The sequence below is a fragment of the Lucilia sericata genome, unplaced genomic scaffold (genome assembly GCF_015586225.1).
Source record: "Lucilia sericata isolate MDLA Ls3-8-SP2 unplaced genomic scaffold, ASM1558622v1 Contig001250F_arrow, whole genome shotgun sequence".
In the NCBI taxonomy this organism is placed as follows: domain Eukaryota; kingdom Metazoa; phylum Arthropoda; class Insecta; order Diptera; family Calliphoridae; genus Lucilia; species Lucilia sericata.
In genome coordinates, this window is record NW_023995204.1 from 78292 (window position 1) to 100031 (window position 21740).

The window sequence follows — 21740 nt, forward strand, 5'->3', positions numbered from 1 at the left end:
TCCATCAGTACTAGTCTGCCGGAGGGCAGAGATGACTTTCCCGAAATTTCACCAATTTACATCAGTTCCATTATTTGATCATAAAGATCGATCTACGGAATGACAGGCAATCACCGGATGACAACCTGATAACTCCCCAAAATATATTGGCGCCTCACTACGGGAAGAGTAAACGTACCCAATGGGTGCAGGAATCCAGCATAAGTTGCACTGTCACATCACCCAGGACATCATTTGTGAAGTCAACAGCACCGGAGAGAAAATCCATACATATGTATGTATATGGGATTGTCCTTAAGCAACATTCTCTCAACGCGACAACTTCTGTGGGCATCTGGCCCCGTAGTACTAGCTTCGTTCTCTGGTTAGACCCCATGTCAAATCATTCCAAGGAAAGACTGAGGATACATTTGATCATAACCTGTTCCGACAGACTAGAGGCACTTATATAACCTGTTTTCCCCGGGATTGCAAAAATATCAAGACGATGGATGTTCATGAAGATAACATGCCCCGGAGGGAACTGCAAGGGTGCTACCATAAGCAGTACGTCAACCAAAACTCTAGAAACATTGCTAGATATTCCTTCGATCGAAACGCACGTTTCACACACACACACCGCCGAGCTCCTTCTATCGTTAGGCGAATTATTCAAAATCGGATACAGAATACTTCATCACTTATTACAGGATAAATTGGACAGTTATATGCAAACAATAGACGTACCCGATCACAACTGATTGCCCCTTGCGTGAATCTTTTATTAAATGCATGAATCATGACTTGGAAACAAGACTAATCTGCGGATCTATGTATGTTTATTGAAACCCCATAAACCAAAATATACTACCGTGTTCCTACTCCTAAATCTAGCTTCCAGGTGAAAGTCCGTGCAATAACGAAATGTGTAAAATGGATTAAATTTAATATGTCGCCATCATAGGTTAACATTTTTTCAGGTAATTAGGTCGATATCAGCTCATAAGACCGTACTGGACTGTAAGAGAACCTTAACCGAATACTCTGCCTCATATGGATTCTAGGCCACTGGACGATAATCGGCAATGAAACAGCGAATGATCTGACTATAAAGATAATAGAGCTGGCTATAAAGATAAGAGAGCTCACCTTATGAATACAAAGCGGTTCGAGGCCGCGAGCTCTGAATTAAAAACGTAGCAGAGAAAAGGTGGGTAGGACGTCTAAAATCCATAGGAGGGTAGAACTGAAAGCCTTCTCAGAATTAATAAGTCTCTTATTGAACACATATACATATGTTGACAAGCTCAACTATTGAACGTACAGATTCAGACGAGTGTAGACAATGCTTAGAGTATCATGAGAGCGATGTGATACCAGATATTAAATACATCAAATCTTAAGGAACTTCGTCCAAGAAACAATGTTTCTGAACATTGAACGGAAAAACCTATCTCTGTATAAGGTCTGACAGAATTGTTGAAGATTTGGGTCTCGAAAATATCTGGAGTCATCAGAAAATTGATTTCAACTAACATACAGACGGACAGTTATAGAAATTACAAACGAAATGACGAACTCATGTATATTTTTCTCATGAAGGTGAAGGGTATAATAACATGACATATATTTACATATGTATATGTTTAAATATACATACTAATACATTGAAACATACTGTAATAGTTTTTTTTTTCTTCAAAAATTAATTTTTTTTGCTAATCTTTTTCATATCTGTTTATATTTGTTTTAAATCACGTGTTACATTATGATATAATCCAATCAAATCATAAATTTACGGATGTTAATATATGGAGATTGTATAATTAGAGCTCTCTAAATCATATATTAAATATGTTGTTTAAAGTTCACAATAATAAAATCAAAAAAAAAAAAAAAATAATAATAAATTATTGTTTTCACAATAATAAACTGCAGCAAGTGACAACAAAATCACCAATTTATTCTGTGGCAATAAAGAAGGTCATTCGTTCAGAGAAAATATAGGATGACAACTAATTAATATTAAATTCATCAAAATTATTTAAAATGATCATTTTAAAATTTACATTCAATTGAAAATGTTGTTATATTAACTACCAACTTATATGGCAAGTGTTTTTCATTTAATTCTTCGGGTATTTTAAAACGCTTAAATGGATATTATACTAAGTCTGACACGAATGTCGAAGTGCTTTACGTTAGTACCTGCCGTGTTGGCTTATCTCACGATGGTCCTTTTTCATCCAGTGGGTAGCCTTGAGAACGGTCTACCATCGTCCCTTCAATCTTTAATGAAGAAATCAGGTGGCAATTTTTGTACATTGCTAAGCTGGTCCATGTACAAGCACTTTGCTGAAGTACTCGAGCTATCTAATCTCTTGCCATAGTAGCCCCGTTGGGGAAGGACAGGTGTCATGGGCAAGCTTAATCTAACCCTGACAAAGGAAAAGGCAATCACTGGTTAGAGTCAATAGAAGGGGCGTGCCCAACATCAGGTGAAAACACCCTATTGATGTTATGAGGAATGCTCTGTCCCTACAAACATTCTCATCATCTAAAGATCCACCATAGTGGATTCCTGGACCTCTTAAAGTCGCCCAACCACACTACTAAGATGACTTCTGTTGGTTTGGCAACAGCACCTGGATACGTATTTGGTAGCCGAAATACACAAGATAATTAATCAGGATCCATCTTCATGAACCGATCTGTAACAAAGGATTAAGAATTTCTAAAGTCGACTGAACCCAATAATTTCCCCGACAAATAGTCGCGTAGGATAAATCAATATATCCTGAGTTTGCAACAGCACCGAGAAACTTCCCCGAAGCATAAAAAGGCATACTAAATCAGTACTGGTCTCCAATATATGGAGACTTGCCCAATCTTTCACCAATTTTTGCATCAGTTCCATTGCCATGATCTTTCTACGGAATGACATGACTGACCAGCAAGGACAAGTCCTGTGGGCAACTGGCCACCCGTAGTACCAGATTATGTGGTTCTCTGGTTAGAACTCATGTCAAATCATACCAAGAACTAGCCGAGGAGTGAAGTGACATCACCAGTTTATAGTCCCGACAGACTAGAGGTACTGGTAGCACCTCTCTTTCCCAGGATTGCAATACATCAGGATGCAGTATATCATCAAGGAAACATGCCCAGGGGCCCACTAAGTCTGACAGTTACCAGTCAATTGAAACCCTGTCAATTTTGTATTCTTATTTCTATATGTATTTGCTCAATTCATCATATTATTGTTTACACCAACCAAAATTCATTTGCAAACAAATAAAAAATACAAATAAATATGTTACTTAGAATCTCTTAAGATTTTCAAAAATATTTATTTAAATCCCAATCGAATATTATAATACCAATAAATATTTTTCGAAAACAATTATGTGTTTATTTTGAAATCTTATTTTTTTAACAAAATACAATGACAGTTAAGTTCCTTTTCTTTGTTAAATTGTTGTGCTTATAAAAAGTGCAAACAAACTTCTTTTAGAATTACAATCGTATATTTGCTTAAAAATATTTCAAGGCTATTTGTGTTTGAATAAAATAAAATGGTGTCTTTTTCAGGTTATTTGGTATTCATCAACACAATATGAAATATTACTTAAATATAGTTCCAAGAATAATAATAAATTTGGTGGTTGTACTACAAAAATTTTAATGATCAGAAAATTATTTTAGTAGTTAATATTTTATTATATAATATGACTTTTAAATACAAGGTTTTAAAGAAGCTTAACATTCATATAAGCCAGATTTATTAAGGGTAATCAACACTTTGGAGGTTTTGTTTAATTGTCTAAATCGTTTTCTTTTAAAGTTGTAATGTCCTTGACATTTTTCCCTAGAAGTAGCAGAATAAACTGTTTTCTCTAAAGTTTATAGACAACAATGTTGAGAGACACTAAAGCAAGGAGAGCAAACGTTCCGTACATTTCTCGTTTGCTCTTAGACAACAATGTTGAGAGACACTAAAGCAAGGAGAACAAACGTTCCCTACATTTGCTCGTTTGCTTAAGTGCTTCTCACAGAGCTTTAAACTTTTATTTTCTCTTTACCACTTTTAGTGATTAGCCTTATTATTTTAAACGTTACAATTCGGTTTAGATATTTCTTATTATTTTAAACTCATGCTATGAAAAAAATTGCTCTTAATAGCGCCACCAACACAAACTTGTCGATTCATGAAAAAAAAACATAAAACTGAACATAAGATTTACTATATAAAAAGTCAACTTCTTATTATTTTTAATGAAATACTAAAGTGCTAACTAAAACGATTAGATTATACCCTAAATTAATATCTATCTCATCACTATATTATTAGACAATTTAACAAATATAATATAAAGAACCGGGGAGGCCCTTAATATGGATTTCGTCTGGGCTCATTCTAAAGGGCTAAATGTCATTCCAACAAAAACGGAAATCTACTTCTTGGCAAGAAAGTCGAAATTGCCTGCCTATACTGAAACCCGGATCTTAAGTCAGACGATATTAGTGACCTATATGATTAAATCCTTGATAAAAAACTTAAATTGAAATATCACCTAGAGAATAGAACTTAAAAAAAACATATCGATGTTGCACAATGGTTTAGAAACTTTTATTTTGGGAAATATTTCGGTATCTCCGAAACAATTGGATATATCGCTACGAATTTTCACATGTCTAGAGCTGAGGAGTTTTCGAATTGATTAACAGTTGTATTTAGGTGATCGCAAGCAGAATGGGGGCCAAAGGCTAGCCCCTCAAAGTTGGTCATTCATTCAAAGTTGGGTAATCATTTAAAAATCATGGACAAACATCTATTTACGATCTCAAAGAGCTTAAATTTAAACTACTCCTTGAGAAAGTCCACAAAAATAGGCTTATATGTACATATGTGTGGTTTATCTCTTTTGCTTTAGATAGATATTTGGGATTACCTAGTTTTATTCTTAAAATTTCCCGAACATTTTTTTGGTTTTTTTAAATGTGGCGGTCCTACAAAGGGTCGTAAAACATTTTAAAAATACTCTCTGGTTTTCTGATAAAATTTCTTATAGTTATCTTTCCCCTATAAAAGAGTTACATGTAAAAAGGACCTATTTTTTCCAAAACAAGTCTCTATATTCTTTCTTTTATAGAAAAAAATTTTCTTCCGGACCAAATACAAATTGTATATGATCCGGAAAGAGAACTTAATGGGTAATCGTATTAAATAAAATTTAGCTTATTTAAACGAGCAATGCCCCCACCAGCCCCCAACCAAACTTGGTCAATTTTGAAGCAACATTTGTGTAACAAATTCTAAAAACGTAAAACACCGATCCTCATAATGGCTTTACATTTATGTAGCCCTATATGGTTCTTAAAAATATACGAAGTGTTTTTACTAACACATGATAAATAACGTCACAGTGGTCACTTTTATCAAAAAACTCATTTTTTTTTTAATTTCGCTATTTGTATATAAAAAATGAGATTACTGGTAACGGTGTTATTTTCGAAAGATATGGATCTATATACATATGTTCAAAATTTTGTTCCGACAATTTTGTATGTGTTTTTCACTATGGGTCAAATAAAAAAAATTTTTGTTTAATATAAGCTATGAGAAATCGCGAATATTCTTTATAAAATCGTAATTTGATCACATCGAAATAACGTCTCGATAATCTGGTGGACTTTGGACAAAAAGTACTGCAGGGAGTTAAACGTACATGTTGCTTAGGTGTAAGTGGAGCCATAAGTACTACTTAGTTTATTACAAACCTTGCTGGACATTCCTCCGATCGAGGCAACAGTCATAGGTAAGCTGGACATTCCTCTGTTACGAGGCAACTGTCATAGGCGAGCGCCTCTTATCTTTAAGCAAATTGACCATAACCGGTTACAAGACACGTCAGCAATCAATACAATACAATACAATACACTAGAATTGCACGATCGCATATTAGAAACAAAAATTATAGCCAACTGTAAGACATTAGTCCCAAATAGAACAAGAAGTGGTCAAGCTGACCACTGATGACTCTTGATCGACATGTTCGATTTTGGTCAAATTTTAAATATAAATATTTACAAAAGTATAAATATTCTTAATACTTATTAGATTTTTTGAAGTTATAGCCATGTGAGCATGTCTGTTTGTTAACTGAAAGCACGACCAGAAAAAGCTAGAGAATATATATACAAAATTGCACCTAACTTCAAAACAAGTAATATTCGGGTCCATATAACTACTAACAAAACTTTGTTATATTTTATATCCAGAAGTTATATTGTAGTGTAAGACTTACATCGGGTCCTATTAGGCACTAGACTTCTAATGTTCACTTTAAAAAAGCTTCATGAGGATTCATCCAATATCGATATATAATAATAACACTTTACAGCAATCGAATAAATGAGTGAAATGTCGAAAGTAGTAGAAGTTTACAGATCAGTGTGCACTACCTATAAATATGTTTTGGCATTCAACTCTTAGCACTTTGCTTTTTATTACTTTTAAATAAATAAAATAAACAGATTGCAATAATTTATCTCACTATATGACGGGGTTTCCCTCCTCTCTAATCACCAACATCGTAAAACAAGCCCTTTAACAATGAAATTTTGCGGTTTTTAACTATAAACGGAAAATGCCAGTCAAATATTTTAATCGTTCGATCGGTTGGTCATTCGCTATATTCATTCACTCAAAAGCTCACAATAATTTTGTTCATTCACCGGTTGCATGAACATTTTTTTTTTAAATTACAACAAAATGTAGGAAAAAAATGAGTACAAAAATATAAATTGCCAAATGTTCATTTAGTTGTAGGTATGTACAATTATTGTTCAACACAATAAGAAAAAATTGAAAAATGGTTGATTTTTCATTTCATATTTTTTCAAATTTTTTTTGCCACCTCATGTTATGTTCATTAGATGATGATTTGTTAATTGTACAACGACTTGCATTTACTTTTCGTTTTATTAACGATTTTTTTCTTAACAAAAACAAGTAAGAAATTATAGTCGGGCGAAGCCGACCATATAATACCCTACATACATAATAAAGCATTTAAGTGGAATTGTACCTTGCCTCAGATATACTTAAGCCATTTTTTGTTGAATACAATTGTGGACATTTAAGTCATATTTTGAAGGGGGCTTTGAAATGAGGGCCTCATTAAATAATTATAAAATTCATGAGGATCATCAAGGCTAATATAGAACTTGGTTTTGCAGCTTTTTGTCGAGATACGAGTCTATTAAACATAATTATGAACTTAAAAGACCTATTCGGGAGTTCAGTTGTATGGAGATCGTTTTTAACCATTTTCAATAGGCTTCGTTGATAAGACAATAGAAAATCATTTACCAACTTTCATTGAATTATATTCAAAATTTCGCCCTGTAGTTTGAGTACAAGGTTTACATGGATGGACAGACAGACGGGCTAAATCAACTCAGACATTGATTCTAAGCCGATTGGCATAATTTAAAGTGGGTATAGGACCAATATTATTGTGCGTTACAAACATCAGCACAAACCCCAATATACGACCCCCACTAAAGTGGTGTGGGGTACAATACAACTATAAAAGAAGTATGGTATGTTAGGTCCTATTATATGATTCCCTACACCGATATGATTAGGATCATTTAGATCCTAATAATTAGGCTAATTTAGATGAAATCATCACAAACCTCTCTTCATACGGTTTCGAGCTAGTAATGAACTTTATCTCGTGTCTTTTTCGGATATTGGTCTTCACACGAAGATCATTTGGAAATGCTAGGATTTTAAGCCTTTAGGCCTTAATCATGAATCTATTATCTGACTATATTACCCCAAACACGGACTTTGATTGAATGTTCAAAGTAAGAACTTTGAGGACTCTTAGTGAACGTATTTAACATCAGGATCTATATACCAAACATCACCATTAAAACCATAAAAGTGGCAGCATCTAAGATACTAAGATGACCTCATGACCTAGAAATGTTGTTGTCTTAGTTTGGGTCCCTGTGAATAGGGAATACTATGGCAATGAGCATGCGGATAAGTTAGCAAGATCGGAAGACAATGCTGGGTCTTCTGACTTAGTGTGGGTCTCTGTGAATAGGGACTACTATGGCAATGAGCAAGAGGGTAAGTAAGCAAAATCGGCATCTTTTTTGTGACTTCAATTGTAATACCACCGGGGTTTATTAAAGGTCTTCAGATTCTTTCTCTAAAAGGATGAGGTTAGGCTGATAGGAGTATGTATACTACATCAAATCCGAGGAAATACACCTAGGCCACTATTGGGCCTTTTGGGCGCTCATTTTCATGAAAAAAATGTTCACTATATGTATTATTTTTCAATGTTCAGAAACTCAGTTACCTGGACGTAATTCCAAAGAGTTTTCCAATCAGTGTTAGTCGGGAATGTTATTTCCGGATTAACATCACTTCCAAGATACTTAGATCTAATTTCGACGAATACCTGACAGTGGCAAAGAAAGTGCTCCAGAGTTTCACTCTCTTCTCCATATGCTCTACATTCGTCTGAATCCGCATGTCCAATTTTGTATAGATGTGCTCCTAATCCTGTGTGTCCACTCAGAATAGGTACCATCATACTAACTTCACACTTGATAATTTCAGGAGATTTCTCGTCTTGCTCTCGTCAGGATGAAAATAAGTGGAATAATCTAGACACATACATATTGGCTAAGTTAAGGTCCTATTTCAAATAAAAATATATCAGGATATTGAGTGCTATGAAAAAGAAAAGGAAGAAACGGTCTTTCACCTTCTCATCGAATGCTTTACCCTAGGCGCCAAAAAAGAAAGGAATACATTGGCAACTACATTATATATCCAACGTTTGTGAGTTATCTAGATCTAGATTCAATGGCTGACATATAAAACAGCTACAGGTTAAATCTGATACCATGGGGGTATGGTTCTGTCAAAACGGCGTCTGTACCCAAACAAACAATTACATACTGTAGATATTTATGAGTTAAAATATCAAGTTTTTGGGAATAGTTATTCGGGAACTCGGTAGAATCATGGACCAAGTTCAATAGTTCTTTAAAAAAGTTATCAAATCGCTAGTTTCTAAGGGGAACAAAAGTTACAAACATCGGCTCGAATGCATAATAACCTCTGTATTGTGTAGGGTATACAAAACAATCTTTGTAAGAATTGAATTCGCAAACGTGATTAAAAAATTGTTAGTGACGAAAACTCGTTAATAAATTGCAATCAAGGGTTTGTATTGTAGTCTAAGGAAATACACAATTACGAAAATTTTAAGTGAGAAATTAATTAATTAGAATTATAGTACGTAATAAATAAAATTTAAAAAACTTTTATAATTTGTTCTTCATGTAAATGTCTAAATTGAAATTTAATTATATTGTAGACAATAACAAATAAGAGGAAATGAATCCTAAATACTCCAAGCTGGTATTACTGGTAATTTTGTAGTAATATCTTTAGAAATTTTTAAAACTTGAAAGAAAATCTTCTGCTAGCCATATAAAAGAATTCTATATCCAATTTAAAAAATTCACAAAAATTCATATGAATATGTTAAATTATTGTTATTTTTTTAAAATTGTTTTTTGTAAATAATTTTGAAAATATTTACTTTTCATAGCATGATCTTAATTTTATGGCCAATTTCCTTGGACAAACACTATCGTTTTTTTCACTATTTTAGGTGTTAATTTTCTATTCTAATATTAGTCATAAAATCTCAACAGCTAAATAAGTTAAAGTTAAAATTTTCTCACACTAAATAATTGTCAATTAACCCCCATAATGTTTAATAAATATTTATTTAATAATTATTAAATAAATATGTTAAATCAGTCACTTAACACTATTTGTGACATGTTTTACTCATTACAAAGTATCATTTACATAATCGACTAAAAGTATTTATTTAAATAAATGAAAATTTGCATTAATTTAATGTATTTGAAATGTTTAATATTTTGAAAAAAAAAATAAAGATTTTTTCAATACTACTTATGTTTATGAGTCGATTTAACGTGGTTCGATAATCCCGCTGATCTTTGTCTGGTTGGAATAACTATATAACAAACTACTGGTCACAATTACAATTTAGCTAGAACACCGGAATATAACTTAGGAAGTATTGCTAATTTTTGCGTATTAGTGAATCCAATAGTACCCAGGAAGCAAATGCTATTTGATTCCTGGGTACTATTTGAATATCGAAATAGAAACGAGTGGATATCTGTCCATTAAAAACCTCGAAGTAACGAAAGAGATTATGAGTTTTGTGAAGATTCTTCAGTCGAGCATGACCTAAAAACATGACAGTATATTAGGATGATATATATAGAAGATACCTTGAAGATAAATAGGATACATAGAGAGATACTCATTGCAACTAGCATCGTAAAGGGTGCAATCAAGAGTCTTGAACCGTATAAATATAAATATACTCCGCTTAGATGATAGAGAACAAGGATAGTATTTATCAAAAAACCTGGAAACCCATGTTACTCTTTTCGAGCTATAACGGTATTTCATGGTTCCAGGACATTAACCGTTGAAGGGTTTAGAACTACTAAGTGGCAAGGAGGTCCTTCTGCATACATATTATGTAATTGAGCCCAGCTCTCACTCTCTCTCCTGGGCTTAATTGGACCAATTCTCACTTGCCTTTCCTTGGATTGATTTGACAGGGGGTCGAACCAAAGAACTATATAATCAGGTACCACGGGAACCGGTAGCTCATAGGGTATGTTTTATAATTTACTCTGTTCATACCAGATTTACCACAGTGTGTTCTCTGTAAGTAAGAATAAGTTTTCGATTTAATTGATGGATTCTTATTGCGGCCAAAATCGACAGATGCATTTGCATCTCGGAAGTTAAGCAACGGGCGGCAATGGTCAGAGATTAGATAGCTCGCGTACTTGAGCAAAGTGCTTGTACGTGGACCGTCAGAACCATGCACAAAGATGCGATGTGGAGTCATCAAAAAAGGTCAACCTGTCAACCTAGGATTTCAAGAAGGCTTGATTAAACTGGTGGACTCCTTTTAGATAAAAAGTGTAACATAACACCACTATAGGGAGTTCGGCATATATAGGGAGTTCGGCTTGGGTGTCATGAGCACTACGTCAACCAAAGTTCTGGAAACATTAATAGATTTCCTTCCAATCGAAACAGTTAAAGATACGATTCGCATTCACAGCCAAGCCGAATTTTTCAAAGCCTGTTATGGGGCACGTCATCACTATATAATGAGCATATTGGACTGTTTTACATAAACCCCAAACGTGGCCTATTACATTCTGAAAATAGAAATTGTCGGAAACTGTAAGATATTGGGCCAAGATTTAAGATCGCGGTCCAGCGCAAAAATATAGGAAAGAGAATCCATACGACCTCTGGAAGTAATGGAACGATAGGAAGGACTTTAAATAACTACTTAGTGATCCTATCCAGAGAAGCACAGGAAGCGAGGTATGTATTCGTAATGGCCTCAGATTTTAACGGGCTCAAGTATGTATAGGTACTAGGGTGATCGACTCGATTTTTCAACCGGTTTTTTCTGCTTTACCATTTTCGATTTTTTCTAAATGTTGATTTTTCGAATATCGAACAACCCGGTTTTTTCACTTTTTAAAAACCGGTTTCGAATACTTTTATTTGCTTTGTATTCAAAGATTATTTAAATGAAATTTTGAAGTAAATAATACAGCCCGTTTAAATTTTAAAAATATTCGAGTCCAGGAACTAGGATATATTTTTCTAAAGCACCATTGGTTAAACTTTTTTGATTTTCCTAATTAATTAAAAAATTTTATTTGTAAAATTTTACAATAATTAATTTACCGCTTAAATATTATTGAAGTGTTGGAATGCCTATGAAAATTTCCTAAGAGGGCTTTAGAACAAGCTAGGATTACATAGTACCTTATGTTTAACAGAAGTGTCCACTTTTCTCCTAATTTTTTTTATATTAAAGAAATAATGTAAATCAGACGACTAGATCTAAAGTTATAATCTGTTAAACTGTTAAAAATCATTTCGGGCCATATTTTATTAATCAAATTTAAACATAAACATTAATTTCTTCAAATTAACATATATTTTTTTATTTATTATGAAAACCCGGTTAACCGGTTTTTTCTGAATTTGAAAAATATCAACCGGTTTTTTTGAAATGTCAACTACTCGAACTATTCGAAAACCGGTTTTTGGAAAATGTCGAAAAATCGATCACCCTAATAGGTACTAAATTGATCATACGGATTCAGACAAATGTGGAGCTAATGGAAAGGACAGTTTAATTGTCAGGATTTGGTCGAAATTAGATCCAAATATCTTTGCAGTGATGATATTTGGATCTCAGATAGGAGATCTCAGTCCAGCGGAGCATTAGAGCAAATCCTATACTGTAAGAGAGTCAGAATAGAATAATCTCCCAGTGGTTAGCATCATAGGACTACCAGACCACTTGGAGATAATCGGCACTTGAGGAGGAGTCTGAATTAAAAATATAGGGGAGAGAATCCATACGATCGCTTCGAATAATAGAACGATGGGAAGGACCATAAGGATCCACGTAGTGACCCCATCAAGATATAGACTCAGAGATTTATGGGTGAAAATTTACTAAATTGACCGAACGAAATCAGGCGAATGTAGGGCATTCGAAGAGGACAGTATTTGTAGATTTCATAGTTTATCATTTATCACCTAATTGAAAATTTACTGTGATCATTTAATCGATCGACATTTAAAACATTATATGAAATTTTTAATAAAAAAAACTGACGATCAGTGTAAGTTTTCACACAACAATGTTGAGTAATACAACAATAAATTTTCAACAAACACTTTTAGCAAAAAAATTTTCACTTTTATTTATTTGAAATTTATTTTCTATCGTTTACAGTTTATCTTCTTTATGTTTTTTTTTTTTCTATACGCGATCTCGATAATGTGCGATCAAATATTTGCTTAATAATTTAGTTGGTAAATAACACTTACGCGTATTTTACAGCGTATTGATAATTTATGTCAATTATAACTAAACAAAAGAAAAAAAACTGACAACTACAATAACAACTAAATTCAATAATGACTTTATTTGATTTGTAATGACAGTATGAAATTGAAAATGATGAATTGAAAAATAAATTTTGAAATATTCACACCAATATCGTACGATACACCCCTCCAACTAATACACTCCTCTATGTAAATTAAAATAAATACATACAAATAAATATTAGTTTTTATATCTATTAATATTATCTTTATTATTTTATAATATTTTTTTTTTTCTTGACAAATTTAAATTTTTAAATAATGATTACTTAAATTTTATTTAGTTTTTTTTTTCAAACATTAATTGCAAAATTAAAATATAATTAATAAAACAATGGAAATTTCTTTATTTGACATTTGTCAACTGTCATTTTTAGCATACATGAATGAATTTTAGATGGAAAGTTTTGAGAATTTTAAATTTTCATTGTATTGCTTATAAATTGTTGACATTTTTAAAATATTTTTTTTTAAATTCGCTGTCAAAAAACCATAACTATGCTTTAGGCTAATATGTTACTTCCGTTTTAAGTCAAATAAAATAAATTATGGTTTTTGATATTGAAATTTTCCACTAAGTTTACAAATAGTATTTTTTACTAAATTTAGCGTGCAGCCCTGTGAGGATTCAAACTTGCAACTTTTGGTTTAATAGACTAACACGCCATAAATTATATAAAAATATTGAACCCTTTAGCATCAATCAAAAAATGTTTATATAAATAGTTATGTATGTATGTGTTTATTTTAATTCCAGTTTACATACATATTTAAAGATCAATAGTTAATGCATGTGTGCGTACCTTTAATGGGCACTCAATTAAGCAACTAAGGTAATTGACTTAAACATAAGAAAACTTTGATAATTATACCCTACACCACTTTAGTGGGGAGGGTATATTGGATTTGTGCTGATGTTTGTAACATACAAAAATATTCGTCCTAAACCCACCTTAAAGTATACCAATCGGCTTAGAATCGTTTTCTGAGTCGATTAAGCTATGTCCGTCCGTCCGTCTGTCTGGCTGGCTGGCTGTCCATGTAAACCTTGTGCGCAAGGTACAGGTCGCAATTTTCAAGATAATTGGATGAAATTTGGCACGCACGTTTTATTTGACCCAAGGACGAAAGTGGTCAAAATCGGCCCATTATTTCACCTAGCCCCCATAGAACAGAACCCCCCGAAAAGGGCTTCTGAGCTCATAATTATGTTAAATATACAGATATATCGATAAAATACGGCACAACTAAGTTTTATAGAAGTTTTGATGACCCTGCCAAATTTCATAAAGATCGAGCCCCATTTGACCCTAGGTCCCATACAAAGTCCCCTTCAGAATATTACTTGAATATCCCAAATTAACTTATAAACACAAATATCGCGATGAAATTCAGCACAATAAAATATTATGTAAATATAAATATATTCACAAAATTGTATCGGGCTTGGTCCATATTTACCCCTAGCCCCCATATAAACCCTCTTTCAGAAAATTGATTTTTCATCCATAAATTGCTTAAATATATCGGAACAAGGGAATATTGAAGATAAATGCTTTATTATGAAAAATAAATCACATTTAATATTCATAACTGGTGTAGGGTATCATATGGTCGGCCACGCCCAACTATACTTTCTTACTTGTTTTTATAAAAAAAAGTTGTGTTGTTGCTAAGCACACGCCTTCTCAAGTTATGCAATGATGTTAAATTAATTTTAACTGCAATTTGCAAATAATTTGTTTACATTATTTCTTAAAATATGTCAACAATACAAAATATATTCACAATTGTTAAAAATACTTGATATATTAAAAAATCGTTTAGTTTAAAAGGGTATACATCTACTCGGAGACCCTAAGGGTCCTTAAAAAAGAACTAAAGATATAGAAAATAGACTGAATATGAAGAAAGAAAGATGTGAAGATTTGATTTCCCTATAAGAGGAAAGGATTGGCAAACGAATAACACATGAACTCAACCCTATATTTGACGTTCTGGGGATCCAGGACGTTCTCGTTAAGTGCAAAATTTTAATGCAGAATCATGAAATCAAACATAGGAAACGAGTAGATTTTGACTTTAATAATAGACATAAATGGTTAAAAACTTCTTTATATTACTACTAGTGGTGCCCGGTCCACTGGCTGGACCTTAATCAAACATGTGGTCTATATACTTAAAGATACTCCTCAAATTTTAAAATAATCGGTTTAGCGGTTTAGGTGTAATTAACTGAAAATTAAAACTTCGATGCCATCTATCGGACATAAGTAAAACTTTACAGGAACATTTCGTTTTCACGATCCCAGAAACATTTTTGAAATTTTGTCCTATCATTAGCATTACAAACAAACATTACTTTTTTATTCATATAAATTAGTATTACCAGGTGTGCATCGTTACACTTATCGTAATTATATATTATAGTGGCGTTTGTGCTGATGTTTGTAACACCCAAAAGTATTGGTATTAAACCCACCTTAAAGTACTCTAGTCGGCGCAGAATCACTTTCTGAGTCGATTTAGTTATGTCCGTCTGTCTGTCTGTCCGTGTGAACATGTAAATGTTGTGTGCACTCTAGAGGTCGCAATTTTCAAGATCATCAGAGGAAATTTGGCACATACTCTTCTTCAATGACAGAGCCTATTGAAAATAGGTCCATTATTTCGTATAGCCCCCATACAACCATACGCCCCGAATACGACTTTTGAGCTCATAAATATGTTAAATGTTCTTGTATCACTCCAAAAATCGACAAAACTTAGTTTTATATAAGTCTTAATGATACTGCTGATTTTCGTAGAGATCGGGCCTTATTTGACGCTATCCCCCATACTAAGTCCCCTTAAAAAAATGATTTGATGCTCAAAATTCACTTATAAACCCGAATACACCATGATATTCTGCATAACTTCAATGTATGTCTACATTAATAAGGATTGGCCCATATTAACCCCCTGCCCACTCTTTAGAAAATCCCTTTTTTGTCAACAAATTGTTAAAATATTTCTGAATTAAGGTAAAAATGAAATAATAAAAATTTTTAACATAATCACTGGTGAAGGGTATCATATGGCCGGCTCGGCTATAAATTCTTACTTCTTGATTAATATAGACATAACCACCCATACTTTATATTTCCCTTCTACCGATAGGTTCCATATTATTAAATTCAAAAATATCAGTTGTTACGATAAAGTACCATTATATGTTTCTAGGTTTTATTGCAGAAAAATCAAGAAAAAACCAAAAGTTTACTCCTTTATTGTATCAGGATCCTACACATATGTCTGACTTTATGTTTCTAGATTTTATATTGCAGAAAAATAAAAAAGTACAAGTTACAGAACGAAAAAGTACCAGAAAGTACACTTTTATAGACTACCATTTCATCAGGATGCTACATGTTTAATTTAAGTTTCTAGATTCATTATTACAACAAAAATAATCAAAAAGCACCAGTTGAAGTAGAAAAAGAACCAAAAAATTCACTTTTATACAATTTGATTCCATCAGGATCGTCTATATCTGATTTTATGCTTCCAGGTTCAATAATTCAGAAAATTTAAAAAGTACCAGTTGAATATAACGAAAAAGTACAATTTCATCACAATATGTTCCTAGTTTTCAATATTATAAAAAAATCAAAAAGTACCAATTGCAGAAAGAAAAAAAAGCTAAAAGTTATATATTTCCATTCAATCAGTACCTATGCTGTGTGTTTAATTTTGCATTTCTATGTTAAATATTATAAAAAATTCAAAAAGTACTATTTGAAAAATAAATAGTACCAAAATGTTCTTAAAGATTTTCATTCCATCAGGATCCTGATTATATGATTCTAGGTTCAATATTACAAATCAAAAAGTACCAGTTGAATAACGAAAAAGTACCAAAAAAATCCCTTTTTTATAGATTCTTATTTACTCAGGACTCGGCATGTTAAATTTCATGTTTTTAAGTTCAATATTATAAAAAACTCAAAAGGCACCAGTTGAAGAACGAAAAAAGTACCAAAAAGTTCTTTTTTATGGATTCTGATTTACAACGATCTCTACATGCTTAATTTCATGGTTTAATATTATAAAAAAACTCAAATAGTACTATTAGAAGAACGAAAAAGTACACAAAGTTTCTCTGGTATCAGAGTTACAAATAACACCCCATTACAATAATTAATGGCCAAATTTAAAAAAAATGCTAGTTTTTAAACAAAAAACGATACGGATTAAAGTTTTGTTGAACCTTTTTAAATATTTGAATTTTCAAAAATCCGCTCTTAGTGTATCTATTTGGCTGGATAGCAATCTAGCTTTCTAGCTACGACCGTTTATGCTGTGCGATGATAAACCAGTCAGTTACTTTTGAATTTTATATGCGTTTGTTCTGGTGTTCGGAACACACAAAAATATTGGTCTAAGTCTCACCTTTAAATGTACCGATCGACTTAGAATCACTTTCTGAGACATGTACGTCTGCCTATCCGCCCTGCTGGCTGACCTTGTAAACCTTGTGCCCAAGATACAGGCTCAATTTTCATGATATTTTGATAAAATTTGTTTTTCGACGAAGACTACTGAAAATGGTTCAAATCGGTAGATTACTTCACATAGCACCCATAGAATGGGACCTGCCGATTTGGACTTTTTAGAACCTACACCACTATATTGAGAAGGGTATTATGCGTTTGTGCTGATGTTTGTAACACCCAAAAATATGGTCCTACATCCACCTTAAAGTATACCAAACGGCTCAGAATCTCTTTCTGAGTCTTTCTGAAATTCAATTGACTCGGAAATAATATTCTAAATTTTATGCGTTTGTGATGATGTTTGTAACACCCAAAAATATTGGTCCCACCTACCAATCCGCTCAGAATCACTTTCTGGATCGATTAAGCTAAGTTCGTCTGTGTTGATGAAATTTGGCACATACTCTTTTCGACCCAAGAACGAACGATTCAATATCGTTGGTTAATGGTTGAAATCGGTCCATTATTTCGCATAGCCTCCATACAATCGTAACCCCCAGAATAGGGCTTTTAAGCTCATAAGTTCCAGTATGTCAACAAAAATTGACGATTTTTGATTAATTGATCGGGCCTCATTTGACCTTAGCCCCCATATAAAATCCCCTTCAGAAAATGACTTGAAGGTCAAAATTCACTTATAAACACTAATAACACGATGAAATCTCGATTCTGCATATGCACATACAGCCCTCCTCAAAATATTTAGGGGATCGGGTCATTTTTGACCCTAACTCCCATATAAAGCCTTTTTAAGAAAATTAGTTTTTCATCATGCTTAAATAATAAATAATTGTTAAAATATACCCAAGGTGTAGAATATCATATGGTCGGCCATGCTCGATTATGCTTTCCTACTTATTTTTAGTATAATATTAGTTTTAAAATATAAACCACCATTTACTCTTCGTTTTTTTTTTTTCATAGATATTAAAGCCTGCGAGTTAAAAATATATTTTAAAGGTCCTTTAATTGTTTTTATTATTTTCATTAGAAAACAGAACTGGATCCAAGTATGTTTAGGAATTATTATACAACGGTTTATTGTTTAAACACTTTCAATTTAACAAAGACTTAAACCATTTACACAGATATTATATAATTCAAATTTTTTTCTTTTTTAAATTTTCAGATAAATATTTTTATAAAAAAAATGTTGACGATTTCATTTTGTGAATATTTTTTTTAAATTTTATTTTAAATTATTATTTAATTATTGAGACACTTTAACGCCCTTGATTTGTTTTTAATTAGCACTTTCTTAGGTCATTATTATATTACATTGTTTAATTCTATTTTTTTTTTATTTTTTTGTATTCTATACAATTTTTATTTTTTTTTTATTTAAAAAGTAGTTTTTTTGCATTTTGTAACTTTATATAATGTATTTTTTTGATATCCTGCCGCTGAAAAAGAAAAGAAACACTTACTAAATCGCGCCTATTCGCAATGTATCTCTTCGACGTTTTGAGTTAAAACTAAATAGTTTAATGTTGCAATTAAGTATTTAAAAAATAAGAAGTAGGTCTTCTTAACAAAAAAGCAAAAAAATATAGTTTTTTTTCGCTGAATCTACGCTTTTACTACTTAATATTACAAGTCGTTCATTTACTTGAAGAGTGTCTTAAAACAAATACAATTCCTCATATAAAATAAGTATTAATGAACAATTTTGACATCTATGTGAACATTTGAGGACAAAATGGCCGGTCTAGCTATAGTGGGCGTGGCACCTCCCTTATTAAGAACATATTAAATCAGTATATTTAAGAAAATATAACAGTTAGAGTCCTAAAATGTTGTAGAAGGGACTTTAGTATCATTATGAATAATTAAAACAAAATGGGCGGACTAAACCTAAGGGGCGTTGCACCTTCCATATGAATTAAATACAAAAATTTTGATATCTGGATTAGACCATTAGATATAGAATCTTCAAATTTTGCACGGGAAACATTGACATACATATGAAAAATTTAGAGAAAACATAGCAGGTGTAGCAATAGGGGGCGTGGCACCCATACGAATTAAATACACAAATTCGTATATCAGGGTAACTATATAGGGTTTTTATATCTGGAAACTACGACATCTAAAGTCATCAAATTTTACATGGACTTTATTAACATTCACATGAAGATTGCGGTAAAACATGGGCGAACTAGCAATAGTGGACGTAGTACATTCCACGCCAATATCAATATGTGTATATTTGGAGGATCACAACAGATATAGTCCCCAAATTTTGTAAGAGTAATTTTAGTTGCAATATGATTATTTTGCAATAAAATAGGCGGTACTGAAAAGTGGGCGGGGTACCACTCATATGAAGTAAATAATAAAATCTGTATATCTGGGAAACTATAACAGCTATACACGCCTGGTACCAATTTGACACCAAAGAGTTTATAATTTTTAATAACATCCGTTGTCAAAGTATATACATACGTACAATTCTTTGTCGAAGTCTAAATTTTATAAACATACGTTGTCTAAATGTTAACAAACGTGGTAAGCTCACTATTGGCAACGGATTGTTTGTGAATAGTGAGCATTTGTTAACATTTAGACAACGGATGTGTATAAAATTTTGATTTCGACAACGAATTGTTGCAATGTTGTCAACATTATATAGGGTTGTCGTACTCATGTATATGCTTTGACAACGGATGTTATTGAAAAATTATAAACAGTTTGGTGTCGATTTGGTACCAGGCGTGTATATTTCTTTTTCCCTCTGTGTAGAGTGTTCAAATTATGTACGAATAACTTTAGAATAAATTTAAACATTTGGAAGAAAAATGGTTGCACCAGCAATAGTGGGAGTGTCAACTTCCATATGAATATAATTAAATTTCAAAAATTATTATTGTAATTATAAATTAAAACTTTTAAGTAAATTGTTTTTCGAATTATGATACTCTTTAAGTAAATGAAAAATATGCACTTTGATTTCATTGAGTTTACGTAATTTAATTTTCTTTGGCAAGTATCTAAAAAAAAATTAAATTGTTATTTGAACTCTTGATGCATCAGTGTCACGTTTTTTTGTTTTTTTAGGAAATATGTTTTATAAAACGCAACTGGGGGAAGTATGTATATAAAATATTACAATTTTAGACCTAACATTAAAGAATGAATCCCATCTTCCATATAGGTATATATTATGAAAAATTTCCAGAAAAAGAAAATGTATAATTTAGACCTTTGTACAAAAAATTTCCTTTTAAGTCTCAGAAAGGCTTAATATTATCCGATTTATGTACATCAATTGTGGTCAGTGTTGAAGTGCATGCTTTCCTAGAATTTCAAGAAATGTCTATTATATAACTCCTCTGTTCTCAAATTTAAAATTTATTCGCATCTGAAAATAATCAGAAAATATTTTTTTTTAATGGGACCATGATTCTCGATTGATCTAAAAACAGGGTTTCTTACAAAAATAAATGTGGCCTACTAATAACATGATGGCAAGGTCAACATTTATGGATACCCTAATGTGCGTTCATACCTTATTTCATTAACATTAAATTTCATAGGCCACTCTGATTTATATTTCATATTTCTGAAGGTTGATGAAGGTTGCAGCCTATATTCATATACATATAGTAAATATGTTTCTATAGAAATTTTCCTATGCAAAAGTTATAATTATATGAATGCAAATTTTTTTTTACCTTCAAATGTACTGTACTAGGAAGAACTGTAATACAAAAATCTAATAAAAAAAAAAAACTTTGCACTTGCACATAGTTCTGGCTATAGCCCCTACTGCAGAATTATCATTCAATGTTCAAAAACTCATATTACTCGACATAATTCTTTAGAATTTGTCAATAAGTGGATTTGAGAGATGAAATTACTGTTCCAACGTTTCACTAACATCACCGCTCGCACCATGTATGTCCACTTGGAATACGTATGATCATAATAATAATCTCGGACTTATCTTGTCTTGCTCTCGTTGGGCTCACCATTGCATTATTCCAAGAGGACGTATGAGACTTTTCGGTCTAGTCTGGAATATATTAAATATAATCCCGACTATAATTCAGAACATGATTGACTCATTAGACAAGCATATATAGTTCATTCTCTTGTCCAGACTATAGTTCAGGCTAAAGTTAAGACGTTAATAG

At 32.2% G+C, this 21740-nt stretch overlaps 1 protein-coding gene across 1 annotated transcript in view; it reads right to left on the reverse strand.

Moving 5' to 3' along the window:
• Nucleotides 1–19156, reverse strand: part of LOC119610619 (acyl-CoA Delta(11) desaturase) — a 55141-nt gene extending 35985 nt beyond the window's left edge. Inside the window, exon 1 of the mRNA XM_037965912.1 lies at nt 19032–19156. The gene's annotated coding sequence lies outside the window, so the exon portion shown is untranslated. The remainder of the gene's footprint in view (nt 1–19031) is intronic.
• Nucleotides 19157–21740: the final 2584 nt, after the last annotated feature.